The following is a 21,318-nucleotide window of genomic DNA, read 5'->3' on the forward strand; positions in this document are numbered from 1 at the left end:
ATGCTTACCGTTCGCGATACATTCTCACGGGTGAAAACTCATTAGCGGGTCATTCCATATTCCAGAAGGGAAGTCAGACCGGGTTTGAACGCGGTTCCACGCCAATTCCGCTCCATTGTCGAGAGCTGAAAATCTGCCTCGCCCCACTCGGTTACCCGCTGTTACGTCCCTCCGTCTAGTTAATTGCAACGAACGATTGGCTCTGGATCGACCAACTGGATGATTCGATACCCGTTCTACGGTGTCCGGTGCATTTTTTTTTTCACGCGCGCGGTTAATATCCTCGGTCTGTCGACGATGTTTTTCGACGCGGGCGAAAATTCATCTTCGCGGCGATATTTTCTGCTCGTATTTCACGGGTGCACGTACCGATCGGAGAAACGCGTAATACGGTATGCAGAAACGGAAAGAACGAATGCCAGAGACGTCGAACGGTGATAAATTTCTGAGAAAGATTTTTTGGACACGAAGCTTTATCGCTTCCTTGCTTCGATGGAGCGTCGAGGTCGACGGGGAATTAGAGAGACGGGCGTTCGTATACAGGTACTCGGTATCGAACATTTATCAGCGACCAAGACGGGGAAGCTGATCTCGAAAGACAACCGCGATTGAGTTACGTTGATTTTATTCCGCATTATTCCACCCAGCGCCGTGATACGGAACCGCTCCGTGGTGGCTAGATCAGTTTTATTTGCCGGATTGCGGTGGCGCGAACGGCAAACGCTAGCCTGAATCCGACGCTGCCACCATCGGATTAACGTCATTGCGGTTTTTAAGCAGGCAATTTCCTAATTCGGTTGCCTCGAGATCCCTGATTTATCGCGCTTTTGCCAGTTATTCCGTACTGTTGGTGATTTACGACGTTGCTTCCGTTCCCGTTCCCGTTTCGCTTCCAGAGTTCCTCCTTCTTCGACCGCTCCTTCTTTTCCTCTTCTCGCGGCACGGTTCTCTTTCGCGTAGTTTCCATAGTCAGTGGAGTGGCGCGCCGCCGGTACCTTCCTCTTTCGCGTTCTCCACTTTCATCGGAGAACCGGGGGATGCGGTGCGCGAGATCTCGCGGTTGGCGCGGTCGCCAAGGCAGCCGCGGATACCTCGTGGATGGTTCTCTCGAGCGGGTCGACGAATCGTTTAGAGGTAAAAAACGGTTCAACGTACTTAACAGATTAATTGAACACGAAGCGTTCACGGTGCGTGCTACGCATCCGCGTGAGAAATTTAAAGTATTGTGCGGGGAATTGGACTCGAGGGAACTCCGGCTATCCCGTGTTTAAGTCAATAATTAGTTATAATCTCGGTATAATCGTGGTACGGCACGAATTAACAGTTATAATCAAATCCGTTATCGGCGAACGTAATCGCTGCATGGTAGCGGCAATTAGACTGGCTAGAACTAATGCGAGACATACAATGAGCGTAATGAGAAACGTCTCGTTCGCGTTTCCTGCAGCCTATGCGTTTTATTTTTAGAGTTATCGCTGTGAAACGTAGTCACCCTTTCGCGGTTTAGAATTTAATTCGTTGTTGGCGAGCTTTGGTTTTAATAACGGCTTAATTAGCGAGCAGCTCGCACAACCACGCTTCTCTCCAGCGACGTTCTCCTCTGGGGGTTGATAGAATCGAAAAGCAACCGGACAACCGTTTTGCAGCTGCGTTCCGCGCAGCCGTAAGGTGTTCTACGGCGAGCCTTCTATTTCGTGCTCGATCGAGCGCGCTCGATTGTATATTTTTACACGGCCACGCGAAATAATACCCTACTGCGGTTTTAGTTATGCAGGAGAACGGGCAAACTGTTGTTGCACTACGTGCAAAAACAGAAGGTACGCGGTGGTTCCGATTCACGGTGGACCGATCATCGCGCGAAAACACGAGCGGCTTGTTTTTGCAAGCGGGAAACTCGATCGGGTTTCACTCGCCGGAATACTCCGTTGCTGTCTGTAAAAACATACTTAAGAGATACTCGAATCCGTTTTACCATCGGACCTGTCGTTCCACTTTTCTAATTGCCTTGCATTTTCCATTGCAAGCTGAGCGAGGAGAATCGGAAATTTTGCAACAGTCGGGCAAAACGGAGCGAAAACGGTAAACGGCAAGAGGGAAAATAAGACGCGATGCAGGGCGCGTTAAAGGGAGAAACTGCTGGAAGGATCGTTTCGGGGTTAACGAGGAGGGCCGTGATTCCGGTATGAGTGGCCGAAGGAGACTGTGCAAGGGTGGTGGTAGCAAAACAGATAATGGCGGGGACAGCAAAGGCAACGGTAATGGTGACCCTTGGGACGTTGCTCGGATTCGAAGGAGTCTAGCAAGGGAACGCTCGTTAGCACCTTCTAACCATCGTGAGACGTAGTCGCGTTTATGGATCCTGACACGATAGCCAACCTCTGTCTCTTTGCCTTCGTCTTGGTCCGCTCCTGGACCCCTTGGGTCTATCCTTCCCGGCTAATTGTATCTATCTCGTCGTTAATTGACGGCTAGGCCGCCACTTGACCGTTGCAATTTTATTGGTCCGATCTAACCGAGTTCGCAGTCCCGCGGGACAGAATAGAAATTCGAATTTTCAGGCTGAATGCTGCTCGCGAATTATGAGACCGATAAATAACGCCGTATCCACGGCGAAATTATAATACCCGTAAATGTCGTCCGCTTTATGCGCGAGAACGATAATTTATAAAGAACGCTGAATCGCGCTTAATTATCTTCGTCGCGTTCGCTTTACCATTGTGCTTTTAATTAATTTTACGGGAACGCGACCACTATCGAGCATCTTTGCGCGTCGATCGCCGCTAGTGGAAATATTTTGATTCGCTTTATACGAAAGCTTTTCGAAAACGATCTCGGCTAAATTACGCGCATAAATTAGAGAGCTTGGTGGTCTTCGGTTTACACGTACCGTGTTTTGACGCGAAAACAGCGCGGAGAGAAAAGGACGGGTGCAAAAAAAAAAAAAAAACCTTTGTCCTTTCTGGTAGCGTTCCATAAGTGGAGGCGATATCAAGCGATGGTCGTTAGATGGCCGTTATCGCCGTCGCCGTTAGTTACTCCACCTATTGTAACAATTTCATAGAGGTCCGTGCAGGGTGTGTAAAACCCTGCAACGGCCTCGCGTGTCGGAAGACGATAGTCGTCACAGTGACTGTTATATCAAACGGGGTCGAGATTGCGATAACGACTGGAACATACGTAGGATACACGGTTTACGTACCTATACTCGTACGGTGTAGTTAGCGAGAACGTACTCTCGTCCTACGCACGAGAGGGTGCAATGTCGTAGGACCGATTTCACTCTCATTTCCGTGCCTGTGTACCTAACTAACTATTTAATCGTCGCGCGTATCGTGCGACGCCAACAAATTACTTACAAGAAAAGTTTCTCCACTCCGCTTGTCCCTATTTTCGAGTTTGTCAAACGTCTTTCACCTACCTTTTACGTCTATTTTAACCGCTGACCGTCGCCGTTGGAAAATATTTCACGCGCTCCGTTCGTTTCCAAGTACGCGATGAGCACGGATCGCGGTTCGTAGAGAAGGTCGCGAGATAGGGGATAGCTGGAAACAAGGTGGCAATCCATTTCTACGCCAGTGAACGGTAGGTGGTACGTATGTAAAGGAAGCCCCAGTTCTACGTAAGCCGGAACGGCGGCGTTCGTGGCCGAAGCCAATCTCAGTCGACGCTGGCCATTTGGCGTTTCCTCGGTCGTGCCGGTCGTGCACACACGGGCTTGCCTTTTATTCCGTTTAACCCCTGCCTCCGAGGTAGCAGCTCACCCCTGGTCGCGCGGCTCGCAACGGAGAGGCCAGGCCAGCTTCCTAAATGATTAATTACCGATCTCCATCGCGCGGAGGGATCCCGCAGGAAGGCGGGTCGTTGGACGGCCTTAAAGTAAGCTCATTTCTAAAACGGATATTCCGTGTTCCGCGTGCCATGGAACGGCATTCGGTGGCCCCCAACGTTGCTGCCACTTCGCTGCCGTCTGCCACCCCCGCGTATCGCACCCCCCTGCCCCCTTACTTGCGTAAGCTCCGTAGACCAACCAACGGTGTTCCCTCTTCGCGTGGCTACCGACTTCGCAGAGATTGCGAGCTCGATACCCCGTCTTTTCTCTCTTCCTCCCTCTATCCTTCTCCCTCTCTCTCTGCCCTTCGCGTAAATGAAACGTGTTACGTACCAGAAAAAAAGCTTCTACCTCCTTCCGCTGATCGATGGGCCAGAAATTTCTCGCGCGAAGCGCGAAACTAACTGGAACGATGATGTAGGAACGCCTTGTGCTCGGCAAATTCTTTTCTTATCGAAAACTTTAACAAAACTCACCAACTTTCTTCTCGTGAAATATTAACTCGTACCTCGTAAAATATCAAGCCTGTTCAGCTTTTTACCTCATTTTTTCCAGCCACGGTGGAATTTACGAACGAACGCAGCTCTTCCGACGTAGTTATTGCCGTATGTTATTTGCTTTTTATTCGAACGTGGCAAGAGCGCGTTGTAGCAGAAATATGGAAAACTGTGTTTCGGAGGAATCGAGTTCAGCGCCGGACGGTTGCAACTGACGTCGCGATGAAGATCGTCGGACAGAAAAAAGGGAACGAGGAAGAGATTGCCTGCGTGGAATCTCAGCAGACGACGATTCTCTTTGGTCGATTCTTCCGTGCCCTTTTCTCTCCCGGTACCCTGTCCGTTTGCCGGAATCTTTGTCTGTGTGCGCGTTTTCGTGCGATACGCTGTGTTATCGTTTGCATTGCAAATGGCAACCCACCCCGCCCACATTCAAACACACCAGGACCGAGGAGCGTGCACGTTTTATGGTGAAATCGGACGCGTGTGCGAGCCCGCCGATATATCGAGTCCTACGCGGATGAGTCACGGGGATCGAAACAACCCTAACGATGCCCTCTTAAGGGGGTCGACTCGTCGAATTTCGACACGTTTCACCGCGTTCTCGAATTATTTTTGCTAACTCGTTGGCGTGATTACTGTAAAAGTGGTAACGAGCGTGCTAAATTGCTTCGAGCAAATATCGAAGTAACCGCTGCGCGACGTCGAAATGGCGCTCTCGAAATGTCCGCAATCGTTTTCACGAGGAATTTTTCTCGCGTCGGCCAACTTGGTCGTTCGATTGTTCGTCGAAGCCACGGAACTGAAAAAGCAAATATTTTCCGCTCTGAAACTCGAACGTCGGGTTACTTCCTCTGCCCCGGTTCGTATTTTAATTCGTTGCGCATGTTTTCGCGTAGCACCCCATTTTCTTTCCACGACTCTCGGTCTGGCAGGACTTATTTTTTTTCTTCTTTATCCCGAGCCAGGTTTACTTAAGATATTAAAGTGCTCACCCTTCTTTTAGCTTTCTTTCTTCTTTTCCCTCTCTGCTTGCCTCCTACCTCCGGCTCTTTCGTTCCTCCGAACGGAGTTGAAGATTCCTCCGTCTTTCGGGACCATCCTCCAGGGAGTTCGGAGCCTCCAGCACGGTCTCGCTTAATTTGTAAGCGGATTTTTGCACTAATCAACGGATTTAAGAAGGACAAGCCGAAGAAAGAGGGAGGGAGGGGCCGAGGCGGAAGAAGGAGAAAGCCTGCGAGACCAAAGACGGGGGACAAGAAAGTCATTTGAATTTATTTTAATTATACTAACGAACAGGCCGCGGAACGAGGGCCTAACGAATTATTTGCTCGAATATGATTGCGCGGAATTTCTAACGAAGGATCGACCGATCTCTGGCCGCGTCTTTGGGGGAGAGTTGTTACCACCGGCTGACGGGCATCCATCCTAACCATCACGAGCATCCTATTTTCGACGAACAATCGTCGGCAACAGACCTCGTTAAAGTCGACTTTCTACCGTCTCTTTTGCGTTGTACCGTGACGGCGAAAAGGAAGAAACTTGCGGAGAAAAACTGACGTATGTCGGATCGAAACTGGGCAAAGCGAAGTAAACGTGAGATTGCACTCTTGCCACGTTCGCTAATAAATCATTTCGTTAGCGACGGAGACGTTAAAGAAACCGATGCGCGATAATGGATCGCGCGATTATTCACGGATCTCGTATCGATCGCCAGCGATATTGCAAGTGACTAGCGTGACCTGGACACGAGACGAACGCCCGCCTCTCTTTTGCATCGGCCAGGGTGGTGAAGCGGCTTAGACCCGATCGAGAGCAATCGAGTCGACCGATATCAACGACAGCGTTCGCGAATATTTTCTCACCGAACTGAAACGTATTTTCCCAACTGCGGGACAGCTCGTTGTAGATTGATACGACGGGCAATTTGTTCGTTTTTATTACAATATAAAAGGCGAACGGACAGGTAATTTCACGTTTGTTCTCGCGCTTTACGCATACACGCGATTGAACGATCCGGAGCGAAGAGAGATATAAATAGGCTCGTTTTCGTTCGATTGCAATCGAATTTAAAAGAACAATGAGTATCTTAGAGTTTGGACGATCGTATTTCTTTCGAGGTACTCGTTAAGGCTCGCACGGCATAGCGAAAAAAAGAAAGAGGAACGCGGCAAAAGGGGGATGAACGTCCGCCCGTCGGAAGACGGAAGACTACAAGCAGGAAAGAGAGAATGAAGAAAAGAAAGCGTGGTTTCCTTAATGAGAAGTACAGAGTAAAGCTTTCTTTGCGCGTCCTTTTGCCTGCGAGCGGTCCTTCACCCTCCTGCTCGCTCGGCCACAGCTTCCTGCCGTGCTGGTCGCCGCGAACAGTCGAATCGGATTCGCGGCTTCAGGGCCGGCTTCGTGTAGACTTTTTTTCCAGCCGGCCAGCCGCGCTGAAATGCTTCTTGTGTAAGTAAAAATCTAAAGTGACTACCGAGATCTAAGTTTTAATTAGTTTATCTTGGCCGCGTGGCCATTGAATATTTATGAGCTATCGCGGCCGCCGTTGCGGCGCGAGAGAGCAATCAACGAAGAGCGAAACGGAGGAAGAGAGAAAGTCGTAGAGGTGCGGACCCTCTCGACATAGTCGGGGATGCTGCCAGCAAAGGGGACGAAGAATGAGATTCCACCGGCCATGGAAAGGAACCGCCTGTGGTTACTGTCATCCCGTGGGATTTCTCTTTCGATGCTTCCAACGCCGGATAACTATCCTCCTGGATATAATTGCACGCCCAAACCGTACCTCGTTGTTTCGACAAAAAATGTTTCTCTCGGAGGGAAGACGGCCCGTGTAGTAGAAGCAATTATCGTTCCGTAATAAGGATAGAATTTGGCACTAACGTATCTTGACGTTCTACTTGTCGTTGGCTGCAGAAAACGGGTGACGATAAAAAAAAGGAAAAGAAGAAAAGCGGCGGTAGCAAACGTGACCGTGTAACGCGTAGTTCGAGGGAATGCAAGTAGGAAGCCGTAGGAAACAGGAGAATTCGAGGTTGGCTGCTGGTCGGAGAACGTTCTACCTCCGCCAAATCCATGGGATGGAAAGGAAGCAGGAGAAAGAATCTATAAGTCCATAAATCTGTGAAGCCAGTCGACGGAGAGAAAAAGAGAGATCGGGAGAAAGAAGCCGAGGGGGCGAGAAGAAAAATTTATGGCTGGCACCGTAAAAAACAGAAGCAGAACGCCGAAGAATTTTTATTTCCATCAGATTCGAATAATATTCCCTGCTGTTTGGCAACGGCCACCGGATCTGCTGATCCTCGCGATCCCCTGTAGTCCGGTAAAAACTAGGGGCAATTAGTCAATGACCAACGTGCGAAATCGTGATCGCTCGCTGAGCGAAATTATTTATTTCGAGTATCGACGCGATGCGTCGGAAACGGCCCTGCTGATCGAAAAGAAAGAATAAAAAAGAAGAAGAAGAAGAAAGAAAAAAGAAAACAGATACGTGTATCGCTACTCTTTATAACGCGTTAACGAGGTAGAAATTGGTTGCGTTATTTATCAATTCGCTTGGATCGACGGGCAAAAAGCTTTTAGTCAGAAGTGAAATGGAGCGTAAAGGGTTGACGTTCCATGCGGTTAGGTAGAATTGTTGGCGATAAAAAGTTGGTCGAAATAAGTTTTCCGGCGAGCCCATTTACGAACGTCATCGCGCTTTCGCGAATATTCGAGGCACGTTTATCTACACGGCAGCGCACACGTGCTTAACGCGACGCGTTGGGTTACAGATTGTCGATTCATATTTACATTTTAATAACTCTTCTCTTCTACCTTGTCACTCTCGTCCTCTCGCGCCACGGCAACCACGATGCACATTCACGTGGACGCCACGAGCTTTTCCTTCCTATTTCATCCCCTCTTTCTTCCGCTGAATTATAATTCCGCGTATACGTATTAACGCGCTTGTCGACCTATTAAAAAGAACTCCAAGCTTTAAAACCGATGCTCGATATCGATATCGAAATGCTTAGGTGTGCTCGCTAATGAAAATGAAAAATAAATAATTGAAGTCTTACGCTACGAGTTAAACGTGTACATGTAAAAGGGTGATTCAAGCTTTTCGTTCGTTTATTCATTACATTCGTTTCTTTATTATTTTTTATTCACCAGGGAAAAATATCTGTGGGATACACACGATGATAATGCATACAATCTATTCTTAATTTAATGCGCATGAAATTTTCGGTTTAATAAGCGCAGCTCGTAGACGCATTCTACCATGTAACTCTTTGTAATTATATCATTGAACAGCGGAGGTTACGCATCCCTTTATCCCTCCCTCCTGTCTTCTCATTTTTAATCGCACACCGTAATTATAATAATTCGAATTTCAAATGCGATCCGTATCGAGGCACATCAACGGCGTGCGCGCGCTTTAGGCAAATATTTTTCTGGTCATTGGACATCGAGCGGCAAATAATAATTTTTGATACGTTCGTGTTACTACGATTCGAACGCACGTTTTCGCAATTATTACGTTTATATTCGCCTGTCTGCTTATTATTACATACAGGGCGACAATTTTATTCGTTTCGATAATTACTGCAACGCGAATACGCGTACGATCTTTTATGAAGGTTGTAAAATTCCCAGGTAAACAATGACCGAACGCGCTAGAATTGCTGGAAAATGTTGTTCCCGGACAGGTCGAATTTTTGCCATCTCTCTGAAAACTATTTTCGCTTTCGCATTGAAATATGTGTTAAAGTAGCCGCGATACAATTTCGTGGACGTACAGCGAATGCTATTCGATGCGTAAAGCGGAGATATCGATGACATTTTTTTTTTTATCCCGGCATCGCGATCCATCGCACCGTTCGTACGCTTTGGCGTATTTTCTTTTTTTTTTTTTTTTGTTTTTTATTACCATCTATACGACACCGGCGCGAGAAACCGTTCGAGAGAAGAACGCACGACGGCTGTTCGACCGGGGAGAGCATTTAAATTTAAAAGGACCTAAGTTCGAAGTTTTAAGCAGCCCAAAGAAGTTCGTTGTCCCTTCTCCGGGTCTCCGCATCGAGTGTATTTGCATGAGAAAAGTGTTCTACAATTCCTTCGATTACACACTCGCCACCATGGCTCCGAAGATAGCTCGCATTCTAGGAAACTTTTTTACGAGATCTCCGAAACGATGAACTTTTCAGATAGATGTGACACGGTACACGTGTTCCATTCACAGGAGCCAACTTGATCTTGACTCTTTAGTGAATACTCTTCGTACATCGTGCGTTTCATCCCTTTTCTTTGGCATTCGTTTCTTCCTTCGCTGCCGCTCCCGTTCCTGTATCTTGGCTCGTCTCGTCGCCGACACGCGTTCAGCCTAAAATACAACGTAAAATTTTGCCGAAAAATTAGTTTCGAAACGTATTGCCAACAATTTATAATATCGTAGGATTACATGCATCGACAAAGTACGCGTTACTTTCCAAGAGATGCACGATTTTATAGCGCGTATCGTCTTGCGGCTGGCTTTTATATCCAGCAAACAAATATTTCGCGCGTGTTTCTGCGTAATCCTTTGCCCTCTTCTCGAGCATAACGAGCCACGCGGTTCCCAATGGAGGTTGATATTGGCGGTTGATTATCAATTTTCTACCAATTTGGTTCCACTTGTAGCGGCGCCAGCTTTTGTCCCGCTAATCACCCCTTGGCTACCGCTTTCACCCCCCGCCGGGTACATCCGATCCGCTTTGCATATTACGCCACGATATATCTCTACTATTCTACATCGCTTGACGAGTCTCACCCCATCCCCGTCGCCTTTCTTTTCACCCCTCGATAAAAAAAATTCTGTTCGGCCACCAGCTGAAAAGCGCAATTGAAAAAGATAACTGCGTCGTCTTTCACGCGAAATCGCTCTCGTTGACCGGAGAAAACAGAGTTTTTAAAAGGGTCATCGAGATCTCGGCGAGATAATCGGTATCGTTGTTTCGAAAGAGGCGGACGACCGTCGAACCCGGGCAGCGTAAAACCCGTAACGCGTTTCTGCTTGAGTCGAAGAACGCGATTCTAGTTTTTCGCGAATTAACCCGGCAGACAGGCGGACGCGTTCGCAAAACAACGGAGGGATCAAACGTGGACGCTTATGGGATCAGCGATCTGAAAACGTTGTGTTGTTTCAGGTGAGCCAGCTCTCACGCGCCACACCCTGTTTTCCACAGTGGATACTCCCTGCTCCCTCCGGACCGCGATCCCTCATCGAGGCCGATCGGAATTTTGAAATCGCTCGGTCTAGCGGCTAACAAAATTTTTATTCCTCCGAAAAATACGAGTGACGCTGCGCGCCATTCCGAGAACCGGCAAACATTTCCCCGGCTCGATTCAAATTTTACGCGAAAGCGAAGAGCCCGCATTTTTCTCTTTTTTTTTTCCTTGCCGTTTCGTCCCGCCATACGGCCGAACCAACTTATTTTTCCAAGTTGGGGACGATCGATGTGGTTTTAAGAGTAGCAGGAAGTAATCGCCGGCTCGACAACGACCGGTCAAATTTACCCCCGTTTAAGTGAAACCGGCTGTTTATTTTTTTGACGTTCATTAAAATTTATTCGCCATTACGCGCGCAGCGGGGGTGGCTATGAAATAAAACGGCGTATTCCGAGTGTCGTCGAGCCTGTTCAAAATTCCGGGCGTCTGTCGGCAATAAACACTGTATCACTGTTTCTGGGCACATTAAACGCCGCTTTGGCCGCGTTTTCTCGGCTTAAGTAAAATGAATCAGTGTCTCGTCGTTGTGCCGCTTCTATCGCGGTAGAAGCCATGCTCGGTAGATAAGCCTCGCAGAATATAAGTATTTGCTTTCGTGAGATATTTATTTTGCAAAAAGTTTGCCGCAAGACAGCAGCGAACGATGCTGCTACGTGTTTAAAATATATTTTAGCGAGCGATAACGCATCGGGGTTTACACAGGGGTGGAGGGAGCAACGTCGATATTCAGCGATGGCGGTGGCAGAGGAGCAGAGCATGATCGTTTGTGACACCAATGACCAATCGACGCAGGAGGGAGGTGGGCGCGGTAATGGGAAAGCCATGCACGCCGGCCCGATTCGCCACTCGCATAAAATTAACCAGTTCGTTCGTTCGTTCGTTTTAATTAACGAAACACCGGGGGCATCGCGAGCGGTACGTCTATCTCTTCGACGTGGCATGGTGGCACGTTTTACACGAGGCCGTGTGAAAAACCGGGTCTGCACGATCTCGCCTCGATCGCTCGACTTTGTTCGCCGCGATAAATCGGCGAACGACGACCAAGAATTAACGGTTTCATCGTTCGGCAGCCGGCCGAGAGCCGTGTCCGAGAATCGAACGAGACAATAAGTTTTCACGGATATCTGGCGCGGTCCTCTTCTCCTTCCGATGCAACATCTGCTTCGAAGAGTTCGTGCATCGGCCTGTTCGTGCAGAGACGCGATGGAGGAAAGGGTCTTCTCTTCCTCCGTGGCTCAGCACCGTATAAGGTTAAGGTGTAGAGCTGGTCGGCGGCACGATGATGTCTCTATCTACGACGGAATAGCGGTCCGTTAGGTGTGCGAGCCGATGCAACACGTGTGCACGTAGATGGACGCGTGTATGTGCATGCACACAGGCGCCATCGAAGCATGCAACGAGTCCAGGGTCACCTAGGGTCAGCCAGTCACGGAGTTAATTAGACGCCGTGCTTCGGGAGCTCACGTGGCAACATGCTCAGATATCAATCGGTTGCTTCTCCGTTCTTGGATGGACCCGTGCTCGGCTTTCTTAAAAAATTCTCATCCCTCGTTCCTTCTTCGCTTCTCCCTTTTAACCCGTCGACGAAAAATGGGATACCGAACGGACAGAATCGTGTTTAGAACGATCCTCGATACACGAAACTTTGCTCTCTTCGTCACGCCGTTTAATTAAGCTTCTCGAAAAATTGTCCAGCTTCGTCTGAAGACGGAATCCTGTTTCCAGAGAAAATCACCGACGAAACTGATACCACGGCAGCTCGTGTATTCCGTGCGATTTCCGCGAGAACCTGGCCAATTTTACGTCGTTGAAGAAACAACCTTTAGTCGCCGTGGTAACTTTACCCTCCTTCCACCTTTCTCCACCGACTTGATTATCCCGGCTAATTTGGCTTCCCCATTTGCTAGCGAGATAGGAAAGCACCGAGTCCCCCTTCCTTTCTTCTTCGTCCGTCAGAAGACGTAAGAACACCGTGGTCTTACCTTTCTGCGGGTTGCTTAACGCGTATTCCCGTGAAACCGACTATCTGCAATTAGCCAGCCACATTTATATGACCTGATTACGTCTCTCTGCCAACTTTCTTTAATCCAGTCGAACCCTAAGCAAAATCTGGAAACATCCAGCTAGCTCGTCTTCCTCTCGCCACCGAACCGATCCCTTTCTATCGCCTTCCTTTATCTCGTTCTCGTATTGCCGAATCGCACGCGTGAATTTTTACAACCGTGCGACGCTATTTACGAGCACGACAAGAGACAAAACCGGGCGAAAGGGGACGAAAGGAGGAGGATGTAGAAAGAGAAGGAGGAGACAGTTCGTTAAAGCGTAGGATGATAACGAGGCAGAAAGGATTCGAGGAACGTGGAACGTCCCGCTCCGGTTCGCTTTAGCGTTAAGGGTTTCGCTTACGCGGTTCGACGAGAACGTGCGAAGTCCCGGTTCTCCACGGAGATACTCGTGGCAAGAGGAGCACAGATAGAGATGAAAACTCGTGGAATCGTGAAACGAGAGGAAGAGGAAGAGGAAGTGGAAGAGGAAGAGGAAGAGAAGCAGAACGCGGCATGACGGAGGGTTCGGGTGTAGGTCCGCCGCCCCTGCTGGCTCGTTGGAGATGGAAGCAATAGGGATCAACTAGTATGCAAATCGCATGTAAATATCGTTCACTCTCCCGGTACCGAACCAGCTAAAGCCTCTTTCTCTCTCGATGTCTGTGCCTCTCCGTTTCGTGTCTCCTACCCTCTCGCATTCCCTCGGCATTTCGCTCTCTCGCTCGTCGAGTACCGAAGAGAAGAAATCAAAGCAGGGGACAAAGCAAGCGCAGACGAGATCGTGACGGAATTCTTTCTCGTTCTTCCGCTACCCATTCCCATCGGCTGAGCTAGCAGCAGCCACCCCCTCGAAGGTATTTGCTTTTCTTCATCTCGAGTTCCCAACGATGTGTTTCAGCCGAGTGGGTGTTACCGAGCTATACGATCGCGTGGTCGTTAGTTGTTAATTAATTTATTTTTATCCGGGAATACTCGCGACCAACGTTTCCGAGCCTCGTTTTGGCAAATATCACCGAAGAAACACGAAAAAGAAAAGAAAAAAGAAAAAAAGAAAAATGTAGTCGTAGAACGAAATACGATCTGGAACGATCTTTTCCTTCGTCGTTGTGGAAACAATAGTGGAGTGAAATCGAACGATCTAATATAGTTTTTTAACAACACTTCCGTGCGTGGTAACTTGAGCGGCGTAAAATTGATTTTTCATCGCATTATTTCGCGGTACGCGGAGGTATCCTCGTAACGGCCGACGAAGCATTAAAAATCTTTACCGTAGAAAAGTTCTCACGTTTCAAGGTAAGTTTCCAACAGTCTAACGGAATAATCGAGCGATATTGTGGGTAGCTTTCTCACTATTGCCAATCGTAAACGTGAGAGCCGTTCTCAGCAACTGTGACATAATGTCCTCTCCGGTGATGTTCGAGCAACGTTGTCGTTCGTGATGTCGTTGGTATGAAAGTTTCGCACGATCGTCCCCACGGGATCCGGTAATTTCGAACAGACACTCTTGCAAAATCGTCGATCAACTCGGCGGCAATCGACGCTGGAGCGTTCGTCCCGCAGACTATTTAAACAGGAAACACGGCACACGATCGTCATCTGGTGGCCGACCAAACTCAAGAATTTAATTCTCGACGCCGCGACGTTACGGTGTAACGACGAGTGCAAACGCTCGACAAACGATCTCGTATCATCGATTTCTCGTCGTATAAAGGAACAATGATCGGGACGTTGACGTCGTTAGGGCTTAATAGGGACGAGCATTAGTCGTGGAATTATATGACGACTCGCGTCTTATTTGGGGCGACGGTCTAGCGATGCGAGAAGCCAGACCACGAAGAAGAGGTGGAAAGAGGGTGTGAGACAAGTAAGACCTCTCTAACTCCAGGTATTTTCATCCTATATTCCTCGACCTCCGTGCCGGCAGCAGGATTACTTGGAGAGACCCTGAGAACTTATTCTCCCTTTCTCCCTTTCTTACCTTGCAGGGACCTCTCGGCTTCGCCGCATCCCGCTCGACGTCTTCCTTTTCTCCCTCTGTCTCTTCCCGGGCTTCCGCATTACCATTCTCAAAATTCTCGATAAACCGGGGCTTCCGTCGTGACGTTTCGCCCTCGAGGAATCGTACGCTCTCGCGCCTTCCATTTTCCACGAAAGCCAACGGTATAATCGAGATCTCTGTCTCAACAACGCTATTAGGCACTTTTGTTCCTTCGGTCGTTAATTTGATACGGTTGATGCGATAATTACTAGGACGATTTAAATTTCTCCGGAGGCAACGCGTCTCGCGCGATCGCCCTGCCAAAGCACCGACCACGTTTCGAAAGAACGCGGCACGTTACGGTGGCTTAAATTACTCGGCAATCGTCGCGATATGATCTTCGAGGCGAGAATCTATGAAAAATTTCTATGTAAAGAGGAGAACATCGATGCAAGCGGAAACGAACGAAACGGAAAAGGTGGAAGAAGGAAGGAGGAAGGAGGTGAAAACGGAAAAGAGACGAAATTCCATGCTGCCGAAGAAGATGTCAGAATCTTTGAACAGCGATACTTACAGCCGCGGATTCGGCGGAGTGGCGGTATTTTCTATGCAAAAGAGTTGAAAACGTAGAATGGTCCTCGCGACAGCGCGGCGGGAGGCTGAAGAGTCGGGTAGAGACCGAGGGATGGGGGGAAAATCTGGGAGAGAGCAGGGGGTACGGTGGTTGCAGCCGACGGCACGTTTTAATAATGCCTTCCCTCCGACGACGAAGAACGAGGAAGAAGTTTAACGAAGATTGTGCCAGATACTTTTAATTGCTATTCCTCCCTCTGCTCACGAGCGCGGCCGATCCTGGAAAATGAAGGGAGGACTTGGAGGTCCGCAGAGTCTCCTCTCCACCCTTTCCAGACCTCTCCTACCCTCAGAAAAACCCCCTATTCTCTCTCGTCCCCCGAACCCCCTCTCACTTTACAGTCTTTTTATCCACCGTCCCGTGGACCCTCGTGATTTTATCGTACTTGTATCCTCTCGACTCCCGTCCGCCGAAGAGGTTTGTTATTCCACCGGCAGATAGGCGACAAAGGAATTAATCGGGTCGTCTCTTCCTACTCTGCCTCTCTCGAGCCTCTCTTTGTCGTTCGAGTGCCGTCAATTAAATTGAAACGTTAAAAACCAGAGATAAATTGAAACGGTGCGAATGTCAGCTTTCCTTCTTTCGTTTGCGATTTTCCGTGATTCGCTTGGCCGCGGTTGCGCCGCCGCGATTTGTAGCTGCCGCGTTATACGCGACACGCATTCCGACAAAATTACGAGCCAGCCTCGGCTCGAGAACGTTCTCCTCCCGGGAAAATATCCGCTGCTTTTGTTGCGTGAAATCGCGATCGACGTTCCTTTTTATTTTATCAAGTACGTGGCGGCGGCGGCGGCGGCTGCGACGGCGGCAGCAGTGGCGAGCATCGATCGAAAACGCGTATATCCTTCTTTCCTTATTTTTCCGCGATAAATAGCTCCGTTGGAACTGAAACGGCGGGGGGGGGGGTGAAACGTCAGAAAGATCGATTCGATTGCCTTTCCCGGGGCATCCTGCAGAATTCGCGTGCTTCCTGTGTGCTCGTCCGTTATGGAGAATGGCTCCGGTGGTGTGGCGCGCGTGCACACGATCCGTACAATGCGGCGAAGGCTTACGACCGACTATAATGCCGAGTCTAAAAATCAAAACACATTAATCTCCGCCACGTGGCTTGGATCGCACGCTGGTAACAAAACATTTTCTGCGTCCGCCCCACGTGCCCGATATCGAGAGACGTCTACTTTCGGCGACACTTGCGGTACCGTTTACGTTCGGATACGTTCGCTATTTATTCGCCCTCCATTCTATAACCATCCCCGTCGCTTTATTTATTTGGATAAGCCGTCCGGTAACCGTGTTTCTCTTTGCGAATTTATTTGCGCAGCAAAGTGGCCATTCAGCGAACTAGGTGGACAGGTAGACCATTGTTCCATTCGAATCGAATCAAACGCTTGTGCGTCAGTTTGCCTCTCGACGCGTTACAAACGAAACGCGCATCTATCGCACGCAGGCGTTGCAGCGTTTTCCGATTCTCTTTAGATGACTAATCGACGCGTAATCTGTCAACGACGATGAAGCGACGCTGTCCGCGTGGACGAGCAGAACCGATGCGATTTCTTTCGAACGAAAATCCCGATCCCTTCGTGGCTCTTTTCTTTCTCTCTCCAACGTGTCGGTGCTGTTTACGAGGTAGCCGATCTCTACACACGCGTTGCCGAGTGCCTCTCGCGTCCTGATCGTCTACGTCAACCGATGTATATCCAGCGACGAAGAATCGATTACGCGGGGAACTCGGCGCAGAGTTGTCGATCGTCTGTACCGAGGTTCGCAGGTGTAGGCCTGCTCGTTTACCGGGAATTTCAACGGAGAATGTCCAGGACACCGTCTAAACGCCTAAGAGATAAACAAAATAGCAACGCGCGTGTGTCTCGACGAGTTCTTCCGGGCGGCAACACGTACGCGAAAGATACATGTGGCCGCTTATCTAATTCAATTTGGTAATATCATGCCCATTGAGAGAATAAATGATTACCGGGAAGATATGAAGTTATCTGGTCCCATGGGACGCGTAAATTGCCATTACCCGGTGTTCCCGGCGGTACGGAGCGAGAGAGAGAAGCCCGCGGCTTTCTAGGGAGCCCGCTTCGTGGATCTTAATTATTAATCGTTCTCGTTAATCACGCCAATCGGCGGGGATCGTCGATTATATCTCGGACACGTAAAATATCACGTGGAAGCCAAGTTGCATTGGCGAAAGCGATTTCTCCGCCTTTAACGAACGCCAATTTATCTGTCGTAACATCGAGCGCGATTTTAACCACGAGGCTCTACACGCTTTCCGAAATCTCGAGCGTTTTCAGTCATCTAGCGTCTATTACGACGTTGGACAGCAGGATGGGCGAAAAAGATGGGGAGGAAACACGTAGGAGGATGACGAGCGAGATACCGACGTGTTCTGGTGGGGTGTGTAGCTAACTGTCGTACCACTCGATTGGACGGATATATTCGTTGCGCGGTGATCACGAAAGCCGAGGGTGAAGTTGACGAACGCGCGGGGACGGGGCTAGTAAGAACTAAGGGGTGGAGGTTGACTGTACGCCTGGATTTCGAGGGGTGCCAATGGAAAATCGTGACGGTTAGAGGGGGCGCGAACAATGCACCGGAGATTTAGCGTGACACCGACGGTGCAAAACCAGTCTGTACGACGAATATTTCTCTGACTTTAGAAGAATTTTCCTTTCGGTACACAGCACGAAATATTTGACACGATACCGTAACTATACGTAGATATCTCGGTAGCGAATCTTGTTGTTTCTGATGGTTATTCGCGTGGGATCGCATGCAATTGTTTGGAACGCGTTAGCGAAGAAACGCGATTACTTTTAAATGGAACTTGCCGTTTCTCGACCAGAAGACCGAGACAGCGGGCGAACATTAATATTCGATTTCGTGATTCGTCAACTTTTTTGTTTGTTTCGCACGCGACAGTCTGATTCACAAATCTTCTCCGCTAAGTAGGGGGTTTTGGCCGAGAGAACGAGGGGGTTGGTGGCCCCCTCGCGCATCCACCCTCCCCCCTGGCGTCCTGATGGAGCGTGAAAAACAGAGGGGTCCATTGTAACCTCGTCCTGTGGCTAATGCGACTGTCGTCGGTGTAGAAAACCGGGTGCAAGAGGTTTCGTCGTCGGCGAACATTAGCCAACGGTCGTTTAGCTGAAAATCCTCGCGGGGCACGCTCTTTGGGTTCCGGCTCGTTGAAAGCGGATTTTTTTCAGCTGCGTTTTCGCACGGAAGTCGAGGACCACCGAATCCTTCTTCGCTCTCCGCGTCGAACTCCGCCAAACACGCTTTTAATCGTTTTCTTCGTTGCAAAAAACGCGTCGCCCATCTTTTCCATTCATCGCCAAAACTGCATTCTTCGTTCCTTTTATTTTTCTTTTTTTTTATTTTTTTTTTGTTGCCTTCTCTTGCCATTCGTCGTTAAAGATATTCCCACGCAACGGGAGTTTCGCGATAAGACAACGAAATACAACGTTCTAGATAATCGAAGAAAACAAACAGCCGCTTTGTTCTATTTTTTTTCACTAATAGGGTAATACGACCTCCGTTAATTTCCATCAGACGACTTAACGAGTTAAGCGCGAGATACCATCTATAAAATGCCTGCCAACTTTGCGCAACTTTACACGACAGAGATAAGAAACTTGCGAGTTTTAAAATTAGCAGCAATAAACATGTCATACCTGCCGTTATTATTTTTATCGGTGGTATGCAAGCAACTGTGTAAGTCCAAACTATCTGCTTTTGCATCGGTGTATAAGTCTACCACGGGCAGGAAGGATTGTCTGGTGTCCGATCTCCGTGGGAGCTGGCGCACTCTAGTTAAGCCGTCATAGTCTTCCGCTAGCCCGACTATCTATACCAATTAATCCTACGCTGCCACTACCGTCGACATCTCTCTACGTTTGGCAGTTAATCCGATTGCGTTTATACTAGTTCTTGACGGCCGAATAATACTTTCCGACTCGATTCTGCCAGAAGATATTCTTCGCCGAATAATAGTAGTTATCGAGGATGCAACAATTTGGGACAGAGGTGAGAAACGCCGCGATACGCGTAAATAGGATGTTGGCGAGGAGGTTGGGAAGGGGGGAGGGGCGGAGGAAGGAAAAGGAGAATAGAACAGCTCGAAGGTTGGTGGAAGGGGAACGCGGAATGTTTGCGAGAGAGCGATTAGCTTGTATATGCAAACGTCGAGAGGTTGTAGAATTCTCCAGGTACGTCGGTACAGAATATAAACAAATAAGGGGAATAGGATCAAAGAGCCGATAGATCACAGTCGATAGATGGAGAAACGTTCACGCAGACGTTACTAGCGGAGCAAAGTGGAACGCGTCTTTTCCCACTGCGTAGACTCGAGCGTCGAGTTTGTCTAGAAGATGATTTGACGAAGAAGCGTTCGCCTCTGCAAAGTTGGTTTTCAAACGTCTCGCGGCGACGAGCGTTTGACCCGTGTCATAGACTTTACTATGCGCTATTAAGTGCAAAAAGGAACGTCACCTTTGTTCCGGGTTCGCTATTGCCAGTACGGTGACACGCTCGACGATGGACAAGGAGAAGCAAAGCGAGAGGAAGCGAGAGGAAGCGAGAGTGGAGCAAAGTGGTGGGGATGGTTGTTCTTTTAACACGGCTTTAGGGGGTCCTTTATGCTGACACAAATATCGCTTATGCCGGCGTCGCGTCGCTGTTTTGGTGGAGCCCATCGAGCATTGTGCCTTCCAAGGCCGTGTGTACCAAACACCGAGCTATGTGTACCCAGCAAACACGCTTGTCACGTGGCAGCCTGATCCCTTCCGTAGTCGCGGACTCCCCTTTACGGATTTGCGCAACGGGTCAGCCTATTCCCTTCGGAACTGCCTATGAACCACGAGCCGGAGAAGCTCTTCCTATTACGTTTGATACCGAAACCTTCTCCTCCTCGAGACTCTGCCTGTCGTTCCGTTCCGTTCTGTGTAGACCTCTCGCAGGGCACCGCGGGTACCGGCAAACACACGTGCGCGATCCTCGCGTCAGCTTTGTTTGCCCGTACCCGTTTCAATGACCAACCGACTCGATGCTAACGGGATCCGCATCAACCTTTTTTTTTTATGCTTCACCCTCGCGCCTCATGAATATCGGCTCGTCCTCCCCGTTGGCGTTTCACGGCAAACCGTCTCATTCGCTTTCTAGCTCGGACGTAGCAGAACAATTACCTAGCGGAAAGTGGCGCGTATCGTTTCTATCGACTCGCTCTCCTTCGTTTCTTTCGAATGTCAAGAACGTTCTACGTCCGTAGAACGCAAGGAGCCACGATTAGCTTAAAAGGACCGTTCGTTTCACAGTTACGTACTACGTACTTGGTTGCTGGCGAAGAAACGGTAAAGAGTTGGCGCCAGGTTCTAGCTTAGCCTTCGGAGTGTCAACGAACATCAATCACAAGACTCGTCCTTGCGTAACGTTTTCTCGGGTGTCGATGTAATTCGTGTCAAGCTTAATTACGGAGATGTCGAACACAATTGACCGGAAGACTGTTCTTAACGCGGGATCAGCTTTATGATAGATAAACGCGCACAGCTCGTTTCCTCCCCAGTGTTCTAGCGGCGAATCTTGGAGAAGGGTGTCGAGAAAAGTCTCGAAACTTCACTGGAAAGTGATAAATAACATGGATGCGGGGTAAAATCGTCTGGAACGGAGGGCTTTCGAAAGGGCACACGCCATTACCTCCGATGTGTTCGCAGGACGACAACCGCGACGACTACGTCGAGAAGACCGAGGACGACGACGACGACGACGACGACGACGTTTCATCGACGAACGTGTTTCGGTGATACGGTGAACCCTGGTATCGCAGGGAGGCGAAGAGAGGGATGGAAGATAAAGAGAGGCGGGTTGAAAGGGAGAAAGAAACGAGGGATGGAGGTTTACCCTTCGGTCGAAAATGAAAATCGTATTGTTGAACTCCCTTATGAGGGAAAAACCCGGCATTATGTTCGCGTTAGCGAGCGCTGCCAGCGCTAAAGACAGCGGTCAGCGCTCTTTCACGACGGTCATCAATGCGCGTCATCAATAATCGTGCCTTGACAGCTTTCTCCACCTAAACGTTGGGATCT

The 21,318-nt window shown here is 49.1% G+C and overlaps 1 long non-coding RNA gene across 5 annotated transcripts in view; it reads right to left on the minus strand.

The window, feature by feature from the left end:
* Window positions 1-21,318, minus strand: part of LOC117158478 (uncharacterized) — a 125,641-nt gene that overhangs the window by 6,835 nt on the left and 97,488 nt on the right. For 4 of the 5 annotated variants that reach the window (XR_013058450.1, XR_013058451.1, XR_013058452.1 and 1 more), the window contains one exon: window positions 8,452-9,691. The exons of the other annotated variant lie outside the window; for it this stretch is intronic. This is a non-coding gene — a long non-coding RNA (uncharacterized LOC117158478). Of the gene's footprint in view, window positions 1-8,451; window positions 9,692-21,318 lie in introns of those variants that run through there. 5 annotated transcript variants of the gene reach the window in all.

The sequence above is a fragment of the Bombus vancouverensis genome, chromosome 5 (assembly GCF_051014615.1).
Source record: "Bombus vancouverensis nearcticus chromosome 5, iyBomVanc1_principal, whole genome shotgun sequence".
Taxonomy (NCBI): Eukaryota; Metazoa; Arthropoda; class Insecta; order Hymenoptera; family Apidae; genus Bombus; species Bombus vancouverensis.